The sequence below is a fragment of the Neomonachus schauinslandi genome, chromosome 2 (genome assembly GCF_002201575.2).
Source record: "Neomonachus schauinslandi chromosome 2, ASM220157v2, whole genome shotgun sequence".
Classification (NCBI taxonomy): Eukaryota; Metazoa; Chordata; class Mammalia; order Carnivora; family Phocidae; genus Neomonachus; species Neomonachus schauinslandi.
In genome coordinates, this window is record NC_058404.1 from 99,761,054 (window position 1) to 99,785,599 (window position 24,546).

Genomic DNA, 24,546 nt, shown 5'->3' on the forward strand with positions numbered 1-24,546 from the left:
AGGCAATCCCCATAAGATAGATTATATTTAAAAGCTATGTTTGACCTATTTTCAGAGTGAGAGAAATAATATTTGTAGTTTCAAAGCAGAAACATCTATTTTTATCATCTCCATTCTTAACCCTTGGCTGTTTCTAAATTTTCCATGGCACTTCCCCCCCCAACTAGGAAAATGTTGAACTAGAATTAAATGATTACAAGGCATTTGTGAATCTACATAAGTATCTTTTTATAGAGCTTTTTTCCAATGGAGGCTGAATCGTCAACATGTGTCCTCGTATATGCCAAAATACAAATTCCTTCACCACATGCTACTTCTCATTCCATGCATGTGACTTACGCTAGTTCTCAAGAAAATAGATATTGACAAAGCTCTTTTTTTATCCAAATATTTTTACTTAAATAACTCTTTAATCCTGGTTTTTATTTGACTCTTTCAAAGATGGAAACTGAGATTCAGAGGTTGCTCAAGGCCACGCAGCATAGAGTGGCAATATTAAAACACAAGGATTTTAAATTCTGGAAGTTGCCTTTTTATCAGGCCAGATAGGAACCCATTTAGATACTTGGTCACTCTTCCAGAAGTAACTGTTGCAGGTGTAGTTCTGACCAATCACCTCTTTTCTCAGCAGACAGTAAATTCCAGCTGTATCTATGGAGTCAAGACACTGTCAGACCCTTGGATTTTAAAGACACCCTAAGACCACTCAACATATGAGAAAGAAACAGGAGTCAAGATTGCAATTGCAATTGCAATTGCAATTACAATAAACCTCCCAGGAGTTTTCCCATAATGCTAACCAATCACCGTGGACAGATAAAATAGAGGATCCCGCATTATATGTGTATTTCCAGCACAGCTGGCAAATCAAGATAGCACATTATAGAACTAATACTAATAATGCCATACACAAATGCACTAACACCTTGGATGGAAATTCATTTTCACATAACCCTACGCTTGTGTTACATCACTGGTAATTCCAAGGCATTTGTGTTAGTTGAGGATTTCTCTATCAACTCACTCTCTCCATATGCCTAAAAAACTGGAGAGCACACATCAATGGCATGATGACTGGAAATAGGGGAAACAAATCTTATTATAGAAGCCTTAAATGCTAGATGTCAGTTTAATCATTTAAGTTAATTCAGTACAACATCAAGAGTCATTAAAGATAACTTTGGAACAGGAGAAAAATAATCTTGGAACTTCAGTCAGGAAGAGTTTGGTGGTGTGCATATTAGGAAGAGTAGGAGCCAGGAGATGATTTGAGATACTGCTGAATTGGTTCGTCCATACAGCATAGACTAGATGCATGAGACATATGCAAGGGACGGCAGAGTAAAGAAGCTCTGGGACTTGGTTCTTCTGGTTTTCCTCTCTCTACCTAAGGCTCTAAAGCTCCAACTGGCTCCCACCTGTCCCCACATTGTTCTAAACTAAAGTGAGAGGACAGAGCCTCCAAACTGCTGGCGATGGTCCTCAGTCTTCCCAAGGTAAGAACCACATCTGCAGCCCCTTCTGGGGAGTTCTCTACAATCCAGTTTGAGCAATAGTTGCTCTAGGCAAGATTAAGCATTCTGATTTTTTTTAAGTGAAAGATCTAGCTGTAAATTCTAGACTTTAGAATTCTAAATTTGAGCCTTAACGCTAAGGCTTTCATACTCCAAAAAAAGAAAAAATGTAAACGGTCTATAATGTAATAGTGATGTAGAGATATTTGCACTAGACTTGGTTATGGGTGTTGTTTATTTGGAGTGGGGGTGTGCACATATGCACACTGCATCTGGGTGTGCATGGGCTAAAATTCAATCTGTTCTTTCTTCTTTCCCATACCATTTCTTAATAAAAAGTGCTTCAGTAGCATTTTTAAATAATTTTCAGATTTTATGTATTACCATTATTAAATAAGCTTATTATGACTTTTGGTCATCTTTTGTAATTCTCAGTAGCAATAAAGTCTCCATTACAATAATCCTTCCCCTCCACTGCTTAAATCTTGACTTATTTAATAGATGCTGGCAACATCAAAGTGTAACTAATGGGCCATAAGACAATTTTAACACTTTCATGGGCTAATTACTAAAATGGCTTTTATTTAATTCTCTAAGAACTGATCTCTGAGAAAATAAGAACCTGGTGACAACATGAGCTGAAAATTCAATGTTAAGCCTCATTGTAACAGACTAGCAAGTAGTGGTCTCTTGGCTGATCCTAGTAAATCTGAATCAAATTAATACTTATCCAATTCAATTATTATAACATTTGTTTAAAAACTGCTTTCTTCCTATGAAATGGAATAGTTTAACCGAATTTTTCCAAACCAAAGGAAACAATTTTATTATACTGGCCACTGATCAATTCCTTAGGAAAACCAGTTGGTAGAGACTGACTTTTAGGAAAAAAAAAAAAAACTGGCATATTTAATAGTTCCTATATAATTGAAGAGAGCCTAATATGTCACTGACTTCTGTATCAGGATATAAAACCTTGTTGAGATAACTAAGTAGTAACTATGCCTTCTCATTCTTCTCATTCTTCACAAAGACAAATCCTATAGTATTCGTCTTTCTTTGTCTGAGTTATTTCACTTAGCATAATATCCTCTGGATCTACCCATGTTGTTGCAAATGGCAAGATCTCATTCTTGCTGAGTAATATTCCATGATATATATATATATATATATATCACATTTTCTTTATCCATCCATCTATCAACGAACACTTAGGTTCCTTCCATAACTGATTTTCCGTATCAGGAAAAGCTTCATCTTTCAGATCATCTCCAACCACCATAAACAACTTTAAAATGAAGAAAAGTGAAGACAAACCAAATCACTTACTAGTGATGTTTGTGAAAACACAATCAAAGTAACCTGGTCTCTAATTTTGAATTCAAAATTTTATCAAAAGCCACATTTTTCTAAACTGGTTAAGTAGACAATGACCTCCTTGATCTGCAATTATTTTGAAAACATAAAAATCAATTGTTTATTTTTTAGTACTTAAAACTTGAAACAAAGCCAAATATAGTTTTTAAATTGCTTTTACTTTTCTTACAATTACCATAGTACACTATCCCTCAAGTGTACATTAGATATATAACAAATTTCTACAGATACTGTTTGTCCTTGTACACAAAGCCCTCCTCACCAATGTATTGGCATAACTAAATAGTTTACTTCACTTTTAGACTGTAAACAGAGAATTTACAAATTCTCACCTGGAAAAACCTGCACACCCATTTGCAGTCTGTTTAGCCTGAAGTGCTAGAAAATTCTCTAAGACAATCACCCCAGGTCCACTGGAAATATGAGACAAAGGTGAGGTTCATCAAGGTAGCAAGCCATTCTTGACTATATTCAACAGCAGGGACACAGCTAAATACATTCAACTCCTTCACACCTGTGGAGACTGCATTCTGTGGGATTCTTAATATGTGTTTGCCGCATCATTTGGGAGTATTCAATTCAGCTATAGAAGTCAGGAAAAAATGGAATGGACAAAACTCATAAGAAATGTCAAAGAGTAAGTCAGTAAAGCATATTAAAGGTGGATTGAATAAATGGAATATATGGTGTTTGATATAGGTAAAAACAATGAAACAAATGAGTTTTATTTTTAGATAGAAAAGGATGGACAAACCAGAAAACCTTAAATATTCATAAGCTATGTCTCACGCCACCTTAAATTGAGAGCTGTGGTATCTTGGGTGCAACCACCAATTTGTTCCCCAGTTGTGCTCTGCTGGCAGAATGCAAATAAAAGCTAGAGCTGGACGCCAGATCCTGGCCAGCACCCTTGGTCTTGCATGCCTCTGGTAGAAAAGTGTGCATTGGCTTAAGGCAACTTTCACCTGTCCAGCCCCTTCGTTTCACTTCCTGTATTGGTTTCCGATAGCCATAACAAATTGCCACAAACTTACTGGCTTAAAACAACACAAATTTATTATCTTACAGTACTGTAGGTTAGAAGTCTGGCATGAATTTCACTGGAGAAAAATCAAGGTGTCAGCTGGGCTGTGTTCTTTTCTGAAGGCTCCAGAGGAAAATCCATTTCCATGCCTATTCTAGCTTCTGGAGACCACTTGCTTTCCCTAGCTAGTGGTTCCTTTCTTCATCTCTTCAAAGTCAGCCACAAATATTGCATCTTTCTGACCCTAACTTCATCCTCACTTCTGTCCCTGACTGTAGCTAGGAAATGTTCTCCAATATTTAAGTGCACTTGTGATTGGATTAGGTTCATCTAGATAATCCAGAATAATCTCCCCACCTCAAGTCCCTTAACACATCAGCAAAATCTCTTTTGCCAAGTAAGACAACATACTGGCAAGTTCCAGGGATTAGAGCATGAACATCTTTGGGGGGCTATTCTGGCTACCACACCTGGTTCCCGTAACCACACTACTAGCAGGGAAGGCCAGAGCATGTGAACATGGCATCACCCAGGACTTGGGTGGGATGGGCCTTCCATCTGCTTGCTCCCTATCATAAGCATGTCAATCTCTTCAGTGCCCTTTCCTTTGTTATTGCTGTATATTTGGAATTTATTTAATAAACTTTGTGATTCCAACGTCTTCATTTAGTCTGTCTTTGTTTCATGAGCTCTGCAATGATCTGTCTGGGAGCATACCTAGAGGCTACCACTGAATCAAGGTAATTCTCCAAACAACAGGATTTTAGTGTCAGCTGGTCCCCAGAGGCAGTTCCCCGAACGCCACAACCTCAGCTATGTAGTATAACCAGGATTAACTGCAAATGAGAAAATAAATTATTGGTCATTTATCCCTCCTAGAATAAACCAAGTCTATTTCTGAAAGAATAAAAGACCAAATCAGTCAAAAAGAAACTTAGAAAGCCGAGGAGGAAGAAGTAGTTATAAAAAGGGAAACACTTTAATTCAGTAGAAACTGGAAACCAGAAGCAGCATACTGCTTGGATTGCCAGGAACGATAACTTTAATTTACGCCTGGAGTAGAAACTGAAGTTCAAAGAGGGAGGCACTTTGTGGTAGACAAGAAAGGCCAGCCTCAAAGCAGGAATAGTTTAGAACTAGAAAAGTAATTCTGACTTTTTAGTAGCGCAGGCCAAAAAAAACCTAATTTAGGCATATTCTGGGCCTGAATGATGAGATAAAGTTCTTTGTGTGCCAGGGTTTAGTCTCATTTTTTTAAGCTGGACCCTGTATCTATTTTTGGCACCCGTTATTTGCCTATCCACGTTAGTTCAACAAACATTTCCTTGGCTCCTGTTACTTGTAAAGCATTGTGTGCAAGGTTGCTTCAGCCAGGCTTAAATCAACAACTGCTGCATCTAAAGTCTTGCATGATACGGCTCCTGCCGACCCCTCCACTTCTCACATCAGCCTTTTCTTTCCTCAACCACGGTGTCTCCTACCTGTTGCTCAAACACCCCGAGTTATTTCCACTCTCGAAGTCTTTACTGTTGCTTCTTCCAGAACACTCTTTTCAGATTATTTTCCAGTTCGCCATACCCCAGGCTTGGTATCTGCTCAGATATCACCTCAGAGATGTCCTCTCTGGCCACCTCTTCTGGCGGACCATCCCCCTCTCGCCCCAGCAGTGCCCTGGGGCATCACTTCTTTCTCAGCGCCTATCATGATTTGCAATTACCCTGTTTGTTTACTGGGAATTTTGAAATCTGTTTCTTTTATTAGAGGGCGAACTCCACGAGACTGGGACTGCTGTGTCACTAGCATGTAGGCCTCCATGTTTAGCACATTTTAGATAAAATTTGAATGACTAAATGAATGGATAGGTGAACGAGCATAAAGGTGAATTAGATTATGTATTCTGATACCATGGTAGGATTTATAATTCGACTTACTTATGAGATATGTACAAAACTAAAACTTGTTTCTAATAGTCTACATTCGTGGTTCCCAAACTGTGTGCCAAAGCATACCAGGGAACCTCACTTAACACAGAGAGGTGTTACTGGATATTTTAAATGTTTGAGGAAATTCTAGCACTACTCGACATGTATTAGACACCATGAGAACTGTTAGATCAAGGTGTTTCACAGTTTCGATGTTAGATCTCACTATATTTTAAGATGATGGCCTATCTTTGTGAAACTGGGTTATCTGTGGTTGCTGTGATAAAAAGCAGGTAGCATGCAAAAATTAGCAGGGAACAGGAAATGAAGTTGGCAGTATCCAATCTGGTACCAAGATTTGAGAAGCGGTACCGTGCTCACCGGGGAAAGAATTCAGGTTATTAAAATTTAAACTCTCTGGTAGCCACAGGTAAAAAGAAGCAGGTGAAATTCATTTTAATGATATATTTTATGTAACCCAGTATGTCTAAATTATTACCATTTTCACATGTAATCAATATAAAGATATTAAGGTACTATTTTAAATTCTTCGCTGCATCCCAAGTCTTTGATTTAGACCAGCCACATTTCAGGCCCCCCACGGCCACCTGTGGTGCCTTTGGCACTGGTCTGCAGCCATAAAATATTCAAGCAGGAGACCTGTTCCATCACAAAATTCGTATCAGCATTTTCTTTAATCTAAGGAAGAAGAAATTTAGCCAGATCCTATGTCAAGTAACCAGTCATTGAACACAACTTAAACGGGAAGCTAAGAAGACAAAATATTGTTTGCATTTATTACAAAATAACAGTCCGTCAATGTTTCATACTTATTCATCTGATGTAATGGCATTCTTTTAATGAGATCATTTGCTTAGAGCATTTACACAGTACCTGGCATGAAGTAAATTCTGGATTAAGTATTCCGGGTAAATAACGAGTATCATCATTAATACCAAAGAGGACATCCTGGCTTATCAATATCAATGAATGTGATGAAGAAGAAAGAAAGCAGAAGAATACAAAGTACCCATCAATTGTTTTTTAGACTCTTTCTGGTAGACACTGGCCAAACAATTGCATCAGAATCAATTTGTAAATTCAATATAGAAGGTGAGTGGTAAGTTAAGCATTTCTAAGTATTTAAAAACCTTTCAAGTTTCTGAGCCTTATTACATTATTCAGTTCTGAGTGTCTCAAGTATAAGTCTAAAATAGATCTTTACTGTGATGATCAAGACTAATCAGCATTTCAACCAGGCACCTTTAGGAGTTTGCAATTATTCATACATCTCTCATGTTTGTTCAGTTTGGGAGAAAAAAAATCTGTGCTAATGTTTTATTTCTACATTCTCTATTAGGAAATCCTTCCGCTTCCCTGTCCGTGTTCCTTCCCACTTAGGCAGGAATGTGGCAAATGTGACCATCCTTAGCCTGGTTTAAAGCAGAGTTAAGCATTCCCTTCAAGCATGAATTAATGCTAACCTTTGTAAGGATGTATTTAACCTCTTAAAAATCCTGCTAGTTTCTGAAATATTCATTGTACTGAAATCAATAAATCACTGAAATCCCCACTGGGAGGGAAACTTCCTGAGGTCTCAAAGGCCAAGTCAGAGTGGAACCAGTAAACATCAGTTTCTCACAGACATGCAATTAGAACATCTGTTTGTGTCTTCTATGCCTATTAAGATGTTTACTCTGTTAATTGTAGGCATAACATGGGTATCCATCCCTATTTTTGTTTTCACTCCCACTATAGGAATTCAATAACAGACTTTTAACCAGGGCCAGCTACCTTGCCAGTCAATTAGCAACTTGTCTTTTTAAAGAGAATATAAGAAATGAACATTGTCAGAAGCAAATAATGAGTGATGAAAGACAACTGTGAGAAAAAAATGTGAAAATTGTAGTACAGACAAATGTATTTCACCAGTGGATATTTAAATGGTTCTGAAGTTTCATGTTTGGGTTGATTGTATCACAAAGAGCCACCTCTGGGACCCAGGGATAGATTTTGAACCTCTACGAGCATTTTTAAATGCTAAATTCATTAGCCTTCCCAGCTGTGCTATTAATTTTCCAGGTCAGTTTTTCTGCATGATTGGGTAGTAACCTTCTGCTGTTTCTTCGATCTCAAAGTATTGGGAGAAATAGAGAAAACATATACCAAAAGAAGTTACTGAAAATTATTAATTAACTTTTAGTAAATTATCAATATTTTAAAATTATACTAAATATAGCAATCATGAATTTATAAGATAAAGGCATCTGAAAATTTTGAAGTATTGGTGAAATTTAGTTATATAGTTCACAGACTATGTTCTAATTGTGTCATAACCCTTAGGGGATATTTAGCACACCAAAATTTGGATTTCAGTTGTCTATAATATTGCTTAGATGTATACAATAGTTCAGCAGCATTTAATATAATTTTTACCTTGTATTTACCCAGTAACCTTAACTTGTTCCTATTCACAAAAATGCTTATGTAATAGTAAATAAACATCTCTATAAAATCTTAAAAACATATTTGACATTTAATTTACATAATGTCTCTCTGTCAAATAATCATTCTAATATTCTAATAAGGAATAAAAATATAACATTAATTTCCTCACCTCCATTAATTATTTCTGATGATTCTGAGGAATGACAATGGCCATGAAGAGTAACAATAAAGTAGCAAGCAAGAAGTTGCGGATATTTAGCAACTAACTTGCTCACCGTGTCCCAACACTCTCCCTGACATATACCAGGTGGTAAAGAGTGTATTTCTGTGCCACTCATAAAAGAGGAAATTAAAAAGAACCTAATACTCACATGAAATTGAATTCAAGATGGACTTCACACCCACTATTTAAGTTGCAATCTCTGAACTTCCTCAAAGGTAAGCACAACCAAAGCAAAAACTCATTTGCTGAGCATTCTGCCTACAAAGATATTTTTCAAACATCTGGAAACACTTTTTTGCCTCTCCTCTAAAACCTTAAGAACTACACATTGCTGAAGCTTGAGGAAGAAACTTTATTTCAGTGACTGTGGAACAGATATTCTCCACATTGGAACTATATCTATGTAAGGCTCTTCCAGATCATAGAATGCCTCGGGCTGTTCTTGGCTAGGAGGTGTATTTTAATCAGGTTCATGGAAATGCTTCTTAGCACACCTACCTTAGCTCTCACCGTCCGTTCTGTCAGCAGCTTCCACATAGCTTACTAGTCACTTTATCTACCCTTGTCACTGAACTCAGGTGGCCTCAGTACCGTCAAGACTCACATTAAGCTTTTGTCCTTATTAATAGACATGTATTCTGTGTCTATGTTACCAGGACGGTAACGTCAGTGGGGACTGGACCCATCCTAGAGTGATTTCTACATTCCCCTGTTGTCCTCATCTCAGTCACAGATGGGGATATACAAACCTCCATTTGTATATATGGGTTTCGTTCATGTTATGGCATTTAGCAATTATAAAAACAGAAAAGGAATACTTACAACCTATGCTTTCAATTCTCGTAATCTTAGACACTATGCCATCCAGCCTCTTCACCATAAAAAATTCAACACCTAATTTAAATACCCACTAAGGAGCATTTTTTTTTTTGGAACTAGGAGCAGAAAAAAAGTGAGATTTTTGTAAACAAGGGATTCCGCAAGAATGTTGTGAAAAAACTTCCACAACAATTCCTGTGGTTTTTCAAAACCTGGCATTTGGACTTTAGGAAAAATAAATGCAGTGTTTATAATAAAGTATATAATTTGGTTTTATGTTAAAAATTAATATGCACATATTTATATGTTTCTGAGATACAAATCAAACTTACTGGAGTAGGTTTTCTTGATGCAAATCTACAAGTAAAGCTACACGCCTCAGAGAACACACCAGACTATACAGCTGTGCAACTGAATTATGCATTATACAGCCAAGTCAATTTATCATGAAAATTGACCAGATTTCCTGCAGGCTAATCCAGTATGGTCTTGATAACTAAAATAAAAGATAAAACATGTCATAATTCGCATTACTGTAACCTAAACTTAACCAAAACTCAGCAATTTTGAAAGCATTAATTTGTGTAATGATCATTACATCAAAGTTGAGTACCAAAGTAATAACTTATTAAATGATTCACAAAATCTCTCAAACTGTCTCTAACATATGTGGGGCTAAGGTCTATGAAATTCACAAAAGTCAACAACAATAAAAAATAGGAATGGGGAGAAGGACAGTGTTGTTTATTTTTTAAACCTGTGCTTCTTACAAAACAAGCAGCTAGACCAAATTTCTTTAATCACAGAATAACAAAATGTCAGGATTGAAAGGAAAAAAATCACATCTAGTCAGGGACATAACTAAAAACAACAACAACAACAATGTGGGCTTTGAAGGTTATTGTATAAATCTGATGATTACCCACAAGGAGAAGCTCAAATCAGAATGCAAAATTGTAGGTCAAATTTTCTCTCAATTATTCTCTGTACTTTTTTACTCCCTCTAGAGCACTGCATGCCCCTGGAGTGCACAGCAGCCTGAACATAGTATTTCTGCTGCTTACCTGGTGACATAATTACATTTTCTGTTTATTTTCCAGTCTCCTAAATTACACCATAAGAACCTTAAGGACAAAAATCTGTATATCTTATTCCCTCTCTGTTGCTAACATCTAGTATACAGCTGTTGTTCTATAAATAGTTTTTTTAATATTTTATTTATTTATTTGAGAGAGAGAGAGAGCAGGGAGGAGGGGCAGAGGGAGAGGGAGAAGTAGGCACCCTGCTGAGCAGGGAACCCGCCGTGGGACTCGATTCCGGGACCCTGAGATCATGATCTGAGCCGAAGGCAGACCTTAACCGACTGAGTCACCCAGGCTCCCCTAAATTGTTTTTTGAATTATACGAAATCCAACAAGGTAACTTTAAGCACAAGGGAAATCTGTTTCACTTTGTTTCTTGTATTATACATTTACACACCAAGGCAAAATGTGTATGTGTGTGTGTGTGTATAAATTATACCTGTATACTTCTGTAATGTATTCATTATATATAATAATATATAACTGCATATATATCATTATATATAAATTATATATGTATATATTAAGCTGCTCTGTCATTAAACTCTCAAGTTTTCGTTCTTAAATAGTGTGGTTTAGAGTGAAGGAATTATTCCAAATTATTGATAAACATTTTAGTATTGAATATGGTCAGACATAAAAGTTCATGATTTAAATTCCAGAGCCAAAATCAAAAAATATTTCCCAGGACTCCTCCCGACTAACTTTGCCTTCTCAGCAACGGTCCTGCAGTATGTGGGGAGGCCCCCAAGCACTCAAGAACTGCTTGGGAAGGAGCTACCGCTATCCTTTTTGCAATGATGGAAAGTCAAGGAACAATGAAAAAAAAAAGTAAACAGAATAGAAAGGCAAGCATGTAAGTTCTCCTTCAAAATTACAACTGAATTATAGAGTCAAATGAGCCATAGTTTGGATAGAATGTGAGAGGGACAATCAGCTCTTGTATTAACCCTCATTCAATTTTGAAGGACATGGAATAGTACGATTAAAGATTACAGATTGGCTAAAGGGAAATCACTGCCTACTTGCCCTGACTGAGTTGTATTTGCTAGGATTCTGGAGAGCAATCTGTCTTCTTACAGTGTGCTGACGCGATGTAAGACGCTGTTTGGTATAACTGACCATGAGTGTCTGCAGGCAAAGTCTTCCAAAGTCACTTCCCTCTGGCCGTCTCAACAGAACTCAGTCAAAAATACTTAACTAAAAAGGATTAATTACACAGGTGATTTCGTATTTTTTCTGTGACGTCTTTATCTCAATCCTGTTTCTTTTCTTGATACACTGTACTGTCATTTTTTTAAAGATTTTTATTTATTTATTTGAGAGAGAATGAGAGACAGAGAGCACGAGAGGGAAGAGGGTCAGAGGAAGAAGCAGACTCCCTGCTGAGCAGGAAGCCCGATGCGGGACTCGATCCAGGAACTCCAGGATCATGACCTGAGCCGAAGGCAGTCGCTTAACCAACTGAGCCACCCAGGCGCCCTACACTGTACTATCATACAACCAAGATGAAGCATACTACTTTACAACCAAAAGGTCTTCCCCTCAGGGTTTCAAAGTACAGCACACTGCCCACTGCCTGTATGGATTAGCTCTCCGAAGTCATCGAACCTAAAGGAAGGCCAGGGCCATTTCCCTTTGGTCAAGAGTACCAATTCCTCTTCTATATCTAATAGTGTCCTGTGGGAAAATAGAAAACAAGAAAAGGGAAAATACTGGCCATTTCAGTAAATATAATATGTTAGAAAGAATATAAGAGAGAGCATTTTATGCTATGGTAATTTATACTAAGAATAAAATTTAATTGAAAATTACTCTCTCTCTTCCTCCCTAAAACACAAAACTTTCTTTGGTAGCATATATAACCACTTACCACCACCATCCCACAAACATTTTTAATGGATTCAAGTCTTCTGATGGAATACTTTATGACAAGGCCACACACACACATACATACACACACACACAGAGAAAACATGATTTCATGCATACAAAAACTTGCAATTTTTAACAATTTTAAACACTGATTTTTTTTTTTTACTTAAATTCAAGTTAGTTAACATATAGTGTAGTATTGGTTTCAGGAATAGAATTTAACGATTCATCACTTAATTTTACTCAAATAAAAACAGCCACGAGAGGTTTGGTTTATAGTTAAAGAGGTATGCTTATGTAAAAGATAAAACCAATAAAGAAAACCCCCAAGTCTTTAATTACAACCTTTTCGTAACATTGCTGATCATTCTCAAGCTTAGTTTCTGCACCAGAAAGCCACACTAGATGGATAACTTTCTGGCAGGATGAAGAAAGCAGTTTTATTGCTCTTTCTCTGTCTAAATTCTCTGCCCACTACTGAGAGATTTCCTTGGTTGATTCAAGTAGAAACTTTTTTACGGATTCATTTTTATTTTACTTTGTTAGGGAAAGATTAAAACAGATAAAATATGACTAAAGGCACCAAAATATTAATTATTTAAGCTATTACTGTGGCAATCACTTGTTCCAATTTTCTGGAACATTCTTGATTTTAAATTGTCTGTTCTGTAGTTCCGTGAAGATAGTCCTGATGTTTTACAATGTATATCCAAATTTTGGATTCGGAACAAATGGTCACACAATCTCCCACTTCCTGATAGTGTTAAAAGCTTCTGTATCACATTTCCAAACCAATGAAGGTAACTTTTTCAATGACTGAGTAGTTTGTGTACCTAGGTCCTTATGCCCTTTAAAAAGAGATTTTAAATAGCTTTTAAAGATCACTGTCAGGAGAAAAAAATTCCCCATAGTCGTTTTGCGATCTATCAGAATTTCATCCTGAGAAGATTTGAGTTATCAAGTGGTATTTGCAAGGCATCCCATCAAAGGAAATGCAGTTGTTGCAGAAAGCAGTATGGGTAATTCATGTGGCCGCCATGGACTTCACAAGGCAGGACTGAATCAAAGCTCCGAGCACCAAACCCACAATTCTTGAGCACAAGGAAAAGCCGGTGGATGTCAGAAAGCCTGTCTCACTCCGTAGTCATCCAACGGAGACTGGATGTCTGCTTAAAGGAACCACATGCTTCACTTCCCGAAGGGCCCCCGGGTGCCCTGCCTTAGAGGAACTCGGTGTGTCACTGAGGTGACCTCTGATTAGGAACAGTCAACCATGCAGACCCTGAGAACTGCAGGGAAAATGAGAGGTTGTCATCTAAATGCTTATAACGTAAGGATTACCACAAACACCATCTGAACACCTACTCAGGGAGTCCTTCCTGTGACCTCCAGCAGCCCAGAGAGGACCCATCTGGAAAGTCTCTAGGTGACTAACACCCCAATCCTCAGGTTTAATCCGTGCTAAACTAATCACATTTTTTCCTTAAAAAAATGTGTGTGTGTGTGTGTGTGTGTGTGTGAACATATGTCTGTTTCACTCAATGTCCTTCCCCCAGATTCTATTTTATCATAAAATGGCCAAGTCATTCTAAGGGTACTATTTTAAAACCTTTTTCTATTACTGGGCAATAATTCTGACTATTCAATAGAATCAGATACTATATATTACTAAATACTGATGTACAGGAAATCATGGAAAATGCTCCTATCTGGTACACTCTTTAAACTGGCTTATTTAATTTTATTTTGCTTATCTTATTTATATTCGTCTACATGAATCAATGGAATTGTTGTCTGTTGCCCTCCAACACAAAAGCAGGAAGAGTAAAAAGAGAGTCTCTCCCTTGCCGTCGCATAGATTAGTACATGAAAACCGGATAGAATAAAACAAGGGTATGGTAAAAGCCAGTTAACTTAGAGGTTCATATCTGATCAAACCTTTAACCTCGCTGTTTCCTTTCCTTCACTGAGTATTTATTTTAACTCTGAATTTTAGTCTTTGGCCTTCAGTGCCAGAAATATTCTTACATGTTCAGATAAGACACTTTCATCCAGTTCCAAAAATGTTGAGGGTGAGGGTCAGATCGGAATTCCTGCTTATCCTGAGGCAAACATCTCCAACTGGACAAGCACTTGGAATGAATGTCTTGACTGACATCCCTGCTGCTGAGAGGGGGTTGTTTGCTGTCTTGTTTTTTATCTTCACCATCCCCCTTTTCTGAATTTACATAGCAACGGAGATAATAAATTGTTTCTCGATTCTTCCCATTCCTTCCAAAACTAAGCTGAGGACAGAAGGCCCCCGGTGGATTTTTTCAGCTTGACCCTACCTGTGTTTGGCTTTTGCCCACCGGACCATGTCAGCATTCCAGGACCATGAGAGAATGCCATGTTTGCAACGCAACAGGAAGAGGAGTAAGCCAGGCGTTGACATCACCTGACAGATGTGTTTCTCAAGTGGGAAATTTTATTCAAGCCTTTTTCATGGAAATCATTGACACAGAAAAGGAATAAAGAAAAGAGAGGGAGAAAGAAAGTCGGTGCCATGATGGGCATGTTTTGCACCCCATAAAAAAGGAATTAAAATGATGCAAGCTCACCTCCCTCTCTCTACACCGCCCCCCCCCCATCCTTTATGTCTGGAAGTAAATGTTTCTGAAATACTATAGCTACCGGCAGAGCAGCAACACATAATAACATGGTCGCAACACATAAAACTGTCAGTCTTCGGGGAAAATAGATGGTTAGGTTGAGGGGGTAAATGGACTAAATCAATTTGAACACGCATGTTAAGGACTGTGACAGGGCAGAGTTTAGTGCGGCTAGGCTGGAAAACATTTGTCTCTGTCTTCTTGTATTTCCACAGCACTGGGCAGAATCCACCCACAGGCTTCTCACTTGGCTCCAGTCTGACTCTGTGGCTGATTAATGGCAGCTGGAGGTGTCCAGTAATTTCCTCACCTAATAATAAGCTACAAACCAAAATGGAGGTTCCCCTCGGGCCCACAGTTAACATACCTATACTTATGACCAGGAGGTAGTCAATTACCCTGCCTCTGTGCCCACTACTTACGAAATACATGCTCGAGCAAGGCTCAGGCCATGCTGTTTACCTGGACCCAGCTTCTGCTGATAACCAGACAGACTGTTCTTGTTACATGATAAATACATAGTCCGTTCATTTAGAGAGGGATACGGTTAGGAAAATCTTCTAGCAGTTCCACAAGATACATTTTTAAATAATTCACTTTTTTTCCCCCCAAAAAAATGTGACAGAAAAAAATTCAGATGATGCACTTGGTCTTAAGCCTTTCGGGAACTTAAATTTTAAATCGCCATTACCAAAATGCCAGGTTGTAATTGCAAAGCCTGAAGCCTAAGCAATCAGTCTAATTCCTTGCTTCCTGAGGCAACCAATAAAGCTGTTTGTGTTCGGGCAGCTCTTCTCCTCAGAGGCAATGAGAATCAGTCTGTGCCCCGTACTATAAAGTGATTATGTGGATTAACTTTGTGATATTAATTAAGTGGTTAGCCTCAACATTTGTACTTATAGTAACACAATTAATTTAAGCTAAGAAATAATACATATTATATACCAAGATGAAAACACAGAAGTGTGTGTGTGCGTGCACGTGTGTGTGCGTGTATCTGTGTGTGTATCTACACAAGCACATTAGTTCCAAGTGGGGGGAGCAGAAGTATGGGGTAATGGAGACACTACACAGACCTGGATTCAGATTTCATTTCTGCTGCTTAATTGCATAAACTTATGAAATTATTTTATCTCTTCTGAGCTTCTGTTTCCTCACCTAGAAAATGAGAATAATAATATTTATCAGGAATAAAGTATGTGAAGTGTCTAATTCAACATAAAGCACATAGTAGCAATCTATAATTAGTTTCACATGTTAGAGGTGAAATCTAAAATTTTTTTACTAGTGGTAAATACACATAACATAAAATTCACCACCTTAACCATTTTTAAGTGTATAGTTAGGTGGCATTAAGCACATTCACATCATCATGCTTTCCTCTCCACCATGGATCCCAGAACTCTTTTCATCTTGCAAAACTGAAACTCTGTATCCATTAAACAGTAACTCCTCATTCCCGGGTCTGCTGCTCCTGGGAGCCAACATTCTACTTTCTATTGCAAGGTACTTGACTACTTTACCTCATGTAAGTGGACTCATATAGTATTTTCCCTTTTGTGATTGGCTTATTTCAGTCAACATAATGTCCTCAAGGTTCATCCTTGTTAGCACGTGTCAGGCTTTTCTTCCTTTTCAAGGCTGAGCGATATCCCATTGAATGGATATACCAGATTTGGGTTATCTATCCATCTGTCAGGAAACTGACAGAGAAGACAGGTAGATTATATATGGATGGATGAGAAGACTGGAGGAGAAAATTACAAAGGAATCATGAAAAGATCAGACAAGCAGAAATAGTAGCAGAATGAACTAAAGATACCAGATCAAAAATTTAAAGTTTTAGAATATATGTGTTAGACCTTCGTCCCGAGGTCCTAAGACTGGCATAGCCAGGCAAAGGAAGGGCAGATAAGGGACATCTTCAAACTGGTGACAGAATGTGTCACAGAGTCTCATATTTCGTTCTGGGTTCAAACTTAGAACAAGAATTTCCCTAATGAACCAATGGCATGTGATAGCAAGCACCAGCTAATCTTATTATTTTATATTACTTAACATGTGTCATCATCCATAGTGGCAGTGGTAGGATTTTTTCCAAACTAAACTCAGTTAACTAGATGTAATCCTTTGTAGATGTCATGGAAGAGGAGAACATATGTATGACATTTTTAATATAAAACTCCTGGGTGGCTGGGTGGCTCAGTGGGTTAAGTGTCTGCCTTCGGCTCAGATCATGATCCCAGGGTCCTGGGATCAAGTCCCACATGGGGTTCCCTGATCAGTGGGGAGTCGCTCCTCCCTCTCCCTCTGCCCTTCCCCTGGCTTGTGCTCTCTCTCACTCACTCTCTCTCTCTCAGATAAATAAATAAAATCTTAAAAAAAAGAAGAAGAAGAAGAAGAATCTTAAGCCTTCTTAACAAGTCCCTAAGTTTCCAAGAATAGAAGAGACCTTTGGATAATTGGACCTTACTCTGACCTGGGCCATGCAATGGTATCTCTGCACTGGGGATGACTTGAATGTACTCTTGAGTAAAACACAAGAACTGGTTGGGAGATTTAAATGTATACTGGGATTCAAGTGCCTGCCAATGCAGCTTTGTAATGAGGTCTTAGCTTTCCCTGTATCTCCTATTCCCTGACTGGCCTCATTGGATGATCTTGCCCATGGTCAGTTGCTCTCTACCCACATCATTACTCATGCCTCCCTCACCCTTCTCAAATTGAATTCTTGCACCTAATTTGAATTTTATAGGCAAACTATTGCTCCTTTTTTCTATTCACATCCCACTTCTCCCTTTTTATCTTTATAAACCAACATATTATTTTTAAAAGTGTAAGTCCAATACCCCCCCCCACACACACATGACCATCTTTATCAGAAAACCTGAAAGAATTTTTTTTTTTCCATTTGGCTGTTTTTAGTGTTAAGTGGAAATTTTATATTGCTGTCAAAGAAATAGGATTAGGAAGCAGCCCCAGTGAAAGAGTGAAAATCCTTAATAAATCTGTGTTAAAAAGAAAAAGATAGAAAAGGAAAAGGTGCATGAATACATAGGCATGACTAAGCTAGGTTGCCCTCCTGAGTAACAGTAATACCAGAAGGGAGTGTGTGCTGTAAAATGGGGCCTGCTTTTATGCCATTCATGGATCAACGGGATATACTTTGTCCTCTGTTCTATTTGGCCTAAAAACGTGTTGTTTATTCAAGCAAAGGAAAAATAGAATGAAACCTACAGAGAAAGATAGCCTCAGAAAATAAAGGCCTACTAAAATGATAGGATTCGGGAAACACATGCAAACCCCTAAACTTCACTGATAGTCAAGTCTGGAAACAACACCCTTGTGAACACTGGAAAGAAAGTTTGATGACTTGAGCCACTAAAAGGGAGTAAGTTAGATCTTGGTATACACATCCTCAAAGTGGTGAACCTTATATAGAGATATCCAGTGGGAATGTTTTCTGTTATCTCTCTGATTATTACCTGGTGATGTTACCACGGCCACAAATGACCTGCTGGCTTCTTCCTCCCCAATTTTCCTCTCATCACGATCTCCAACTACATACAACAGAGCCCTGCCTTTATCAAGGTCTAAGACACATCTGTCCCATTTTTGTCAGCTCATTTGCATCAACTGCTGCTGGGTTGAGATTTAGTGTTGTATCTGCATAGTCAGTGATTTAAGGACTGTTTGCTGATTACTTAGTACGTACCAGATAATGAGCTAAGTGCTATGGTGAGTAACATAAATAAACACTTCTAAAATAATAATAAAGGAAAAAAGAATAGAACTTAGAGACATTATACAAATTGAACGACATTGATCACAACCAGAAGCAGAGGTAAATGTCCTTTCAGAGTATGCAGATCAAAAAGTCCGAAGGGGTTTCCTTGCCATTGACTAAGAGCACAGAGCTAAAGAAAGAATAGGAGTGATCCAGATTGTGAAGGGAAAGGAGATGTGCCCATGGTGGGACTTTAGTGTGAGAAGGTGGCATTTTGCCAGAAAAGAATAATACGCACAATACCTCATGGCTGAAGGAAGCATGGACATTGAAATAAAGCCAGTGTGGTCGAAGGCCAGGGAGCAATCAAGGAAGTGACTATGTAAGAATTTGAGGCGAGGAAGATGTGTAGCAGGAAGGCAACTCAGAATTGTGTGGAACATGTTAAGGATTTCCCCTGAGCCAGATGGGAAGCCTCTGAAATGTCAGGTAGGGTATTAGGATATATGAAGAACCTGCGCAGATGGGGTCACCATGAGCCAGAGTGATGGACAATTGGGATGGTGTGCAACCCTCAAGAAGTTTGCAAAGTGGGTTAGAGATTAAATGAAGGTCCAGAAAAATGACAACTTTAAATAAGAAGACCTGAGTTCAAATCCTATCCTTCCACTTGCTAGCACTTTTTCTTTTTTAAATTTTAGAGACAGAGACAGAGACAGAGTGTGAGCGGGGGCAAGGAGCAGAGAGAGAGGAGGGGGAGGGACAAACAGACTCTGTGCTGAGTGTGAAGCCTGACTCGGGGCTCCATCTCAGGACCCTGAGAGAACAACCTGAGCTGAAGTCAAGAGTCGGACTATTAACCAACTGAGCCACCCAGGTGCCCCTTAGCACTTTGACCTTGGGAGAATTCATGCACTTCTCTTAGTTTCAACTTACTCACTTACTCTTAATGAAGTTGTGAGTCACAAATGAGGTCGTCTATCTGATAGCAGTTTATGGACTCCAGTGTTGTAAACGTGTGAGTAACAATGACTGCTGTAAACATTAGAAAAATAGTTGTTATGGCAGTAATATTAAAAACATATATTAGGGGCGCCTGGGTGGCTCAGATGGTTAAGCATCTGCCTTCGGCTCAGGTCATGATCCCAGGGTCCTGGGATCGAGTCCCGCATCGGGCTCCCTGCTCAGCGGGGAGCCTGCTTCTCCCTCTGCCTCTCTCTCTCTCTGTCTCTTATGAATAAATAAAATCTTAAAAAAAAAAAAGATTAAAAACATATATTAGACAGTTTTTGCTGTGATAACACTTCCTCCCCCCCCCCCCCACATCTCAGAGCTAACAATGACAAGCAGCTCTTTCTCACTCACCTTACAGGTGAAGTATTGGCCGGCTGTGGCTCTGTTGCAGAGGGTGGATCGATGGAGTCTGCCTCATTTGTCTTCTCAATCCAGAAGCCAGATTGCAGGAGCAGAGCCCTACTTGTACATGCTTTTCTCACGGTAAGGACCAAAGTGAAAGAACTTCTCAGAGTTGGCATCTTAAACAAGTCACGTGGCCAAGCCTCAAATCAATGGGACAAAAATGCATTATTGTCTTGGGGGTAAGAAGTAAATGAATAAGCAGGAGCAATAGAACAATCTGCCATAAATATTTGTGTGTATGTGTGTTCAAAACTTTCTAAATCTAAGGAGAGAAAAGAGTAGACGTTGTATATTGCAACCATTCTGGTAAGGGCAGATAGTGATGTGGCAAAGACAGATCATCTATGTTAGCTTTTGTGGGACTTACCACAAAAACTTTTTTTTTTTTTTTTAAAGATTTTGTTTATTTATTTGACAGAGAGAAAGATAGTGAGAGCAGGAACACAAGCAGGGGGAGTGGGAGAGGGAGAAGCAGGCTTCCCACGGAGCAGGGAGCCCGATGCGGGACTCGATCCCAGGACCCCGGGATCATGACCTGAGCTGAAGGCAGACGCTTAACCGACTGAGCCACCCAGGCGCCCCTCCACAAAAACTTTTTTAAAGTAAAATATATTTTAACTATTGCATGCATTCCTAAACTGTTTTGTAAACTAAATAATAGGGGAGATTATTTAAATAAATAATTTTATGCCCTATTGTAAAGCAAATAAACTTTGAAAATGAAAATAACCATCCCTTATTTATCATTTTAGTAAGTTGAATACAAATCCAAAAGATACATACAGTGTGCTTTGAAAAAAATGTGAGCAAAACCAGGTAGAATGTCATCAGGCCTGCCAACTGCTAGGAAACTTGGTGCCATCAGGGCCACTGGTGTGGCTGCACCAGCTGTTCACTGAGCAAGGGTACCAATCAAGGGGAAAGTAGGAGACAAAATCAGATCCATCCTTCGCTCACCAAGCCATCTTCCCTGGTGCAAGGCCATGTCTAGTCAGAGAAAAGGGCAACATTTTTCACCTTGCACAAATGTGTCATTTAGCCCTAGATGAGGTTTCATAGAGTAATCATCACAATCCTGGGTCTAGCTCATCGTGTCATGTGTAGTGATCATGCCACCGTCAAAGTTGCCTGAACTACAGATTAAACCCCAGACCAATATAATTCAAGAAACTGTATACTCTACTCTCCTTACTGTCGTAACATACGGTAAAAAAAATAAAACTACAAAAAGACTATAGACTCATGTCTTTGCAGTTTTTCTTTTTTAATTAACAAGTGCATCGAAGTCAAATTATAATCTGAAAGATAATAAAGTTAGTTATATCATGTTAATGTTAGTGGGAACAAGTATCTCTTTCCATAAGTATGGTATTCCCTGAGTGGAAGCATCCCCCTCACGCTCACACTCTTTCTGGTCGATACTGCCAACTTACAACTCCCCTGTGTCCACCAGTCCCGCATGATGGACATATCCTCCCTCCAGATAGATTAACATCTCAGCATCTTTCCCTAAGTCATAGAGCAACTAAATGTTTAACTAGCAAACAAGAATCACTGCATTTTGAAGTTCTTGATACAATCCATCACAGATGGGGGGTTTCTTCCCTGGGTCAACTGGGATGATTTTTAGTATCTGAGATTTACTGTAGGCTTTTACTTTTCACATTTATAAGATTTCCTGCATATATGAATTCTCTGGTATCTGTGGATACCTAATGTCTAGGAATTTTATACATTGCATATTTACAGCTGTTGTACGCATGGGGTATTTCTAATGACATCCTGTGCTTTACAATTACAAAGTCTCCAGGACCCAGAGGTTTCTGTTTCTTAGTATCTCTCACATAGCTATTTCAAAGGAAATTGCTCAGACACCAGAGCTTCTTTGTACCTTTGTTTCCCTTGGAAAATTCTGTGTACGTATTATTCTTCCCTCAAGATTGAGATTCATTTGAGATTTTTTTAAGGGATCTGACTCCTTGTTAACGCCATGATGGACTTTTTCCTTAGAGAACGGTCTGAATGCCTACCACTGCTAGGGACCGTGTACTGGTAAATTTTGTTATTTTAAGTCTTAGACCCTTCCCCTCAAAGTCATACAGGATCTTCTACATCTAGAAGTATACAAGGTGTTTTCCTATCCCTGATGGTATTTCAAGTCCTGATGGTCTAGATCTCTGGGATGGTCTTCATACATGGTCCCAGACACCTGAGACATATGAACATTCTTCATCTTCCAGAGATGAGATTACCTTCTTATAGTCTCTCCCATAACAGTTTTGTAGTGCTTCTTATTAGAAGTATTTCACTTTCTCTGCTCTTCTCCATTCCCCGACAATGTGGTGTGCTAAACTTTGAGAATTCAAATACCGTTAAGATAGAGAATATCCTAAAATAAGAGAAAATCTAAGAGACAGAATGATTGAAGAAAAAGAAATCCTTTTGGATTACTCTTCTACAACTATGGGATCTGATACAGTAGCCACTTTTAGGATTCCTTCTATGTCTTTTTGCAGAAGATTTAATTCCTTAACAGAATCTGTTTTAGTACATGGATATGCTGTAGTCCTGATAATTAACATCTTCCTCTCTCTTCCTTGGGAAGATACCACTTAAGATATCATTAAGATATTATGAATTAGTGACACATCTATATAATGGGCCTCTTTGGAATAAATTTTCCTTCATAGATGAACAATTCAAAGAGGTAATAAGCTACTCTATTCACTAAAGTTAGATATACATATATATATGACACCTATTAAGCTTTAAAATAAGCAATATATATATATATATTTAAAATATTGTATTTATTTGCCAGAGAGACTGAGCGCACGGGGAACGGCAGGCAGAGGGAGAAGCAGGTTCCCTGCTCAGCAAGGAGCCCGATGCGGGGCTCGATCCCAGGACCCTGGGATCATGACCTGAGCCGAAGGCAGTCGCTTAACCAACTGAGCCACCCAGGCATCCCCGCAATAACTACATTTTTAAAGCAAAAGAGAACAAGAGAAAGAAGAAAGCAAAACTGGAGGACAAAAAAAGAAAAGGAAGAGAGGCAAATGAAATATACAACTGTACTCACAAAATATTTTTCTCCTTTCCTTAATCACGTGGTATCGAGCCATTCCTTCCCCACCCCTCCTCCTGCTTTTCTTATAAGCTTCCTGGTTATTAAAAGTGACTCCTTAGACCAGCAAAATTGTGCTCAGTGGCCCACCTCTGGTACATGGCAAATACCTGATTTAGTGCTATTATATTTATTCCAAAAAGCTCAAAGCAGTTTCAAATTTACCTAAAAGCTATTTCCTAGACCTATAGATGAAAAACATAGTTGAGCAACACCGGCTAGTTTTTTAAAATAAGTTGGCCCTTAGTGCTCATTTTTAATAATTTCCACTACAAGAGCCATAAAACTAGCAAATTTAGAACAATCCCACTCAATAAAAGAAAGTTGAATTTAGTACCCCACTGGTACCATCTGAACAACAACAATTTTTAAATTAATAAGTAAATTCCCAAACCACATGTGACTGGGTGCAGTCACTCATTACAAGAGATCCAATTAACCTTTCAAAACTTGGGGAGCCACGTGACTTTACCAGGATGTATTGGAAAAGAGCATTGCAAAAATTTCACTGATTCTTCCTCTAGTCCTTTAAAGTTCAGGAGCAAGTTGATTTTCCAGACATTCGTGCAAATGTATATTCCATCTTTTCAATGAAATCCTGATCCTTTTCCCTGATATTAATCACTGCAAACCACCTTTGACAGACACAAAATGTCCATCTCAGGATATTACAGAGGGGCAATTGACTACACTGCAGATCAAGGTGCTCAAAAGCAGCAGTAATCACACCAGCAAGCTCACAACACCTCTTAGTTGGACTTTTAGGACGAGAGAGCCCCTTTCAGGGAAGACCGTCTCCCTTCCAAAGATTGTTACATGTAAAACTGTTTGAAGGTAAAATTTGGTCTGATTAAACCACCGTATTGTGTCTGCTGGAGTGTAACCTACCACACTTGGTGACCTTTAAACACAAATACAAGAATGACTTATAAAATCTCCTGCTTTCTTTTGCAACTTAGGCTAATAGGAATTTTTAAAAATATGAATTCATACAGCAAACCCAGCAGCAAAAGTTATTACACTATGTTTAAAAGAAAAAATCATGGATAGAGCTCAATGTACATAACACATGGTCTGACCCCTGGCTAGTTCTTTGATTCCAGCCCAAGCTCACCCCCACACACTTCCCATCATCCCATCAGCCACACAGAACCTGCCTCACTTGTAGCCTCAGCAACACTCCAAAATCTCTTTTGTCCTGAAATTCCTGTAAGCTGACTTCTCCACCTTAAATCTCACCCCCACCCCCCACTTTCAAATTGTATTCCCATATTTCCTTCTTTGACTAATTTCTCCTTGTCCTTCCAAAATATACATAGGCTCCCAAACTGCCAAGAA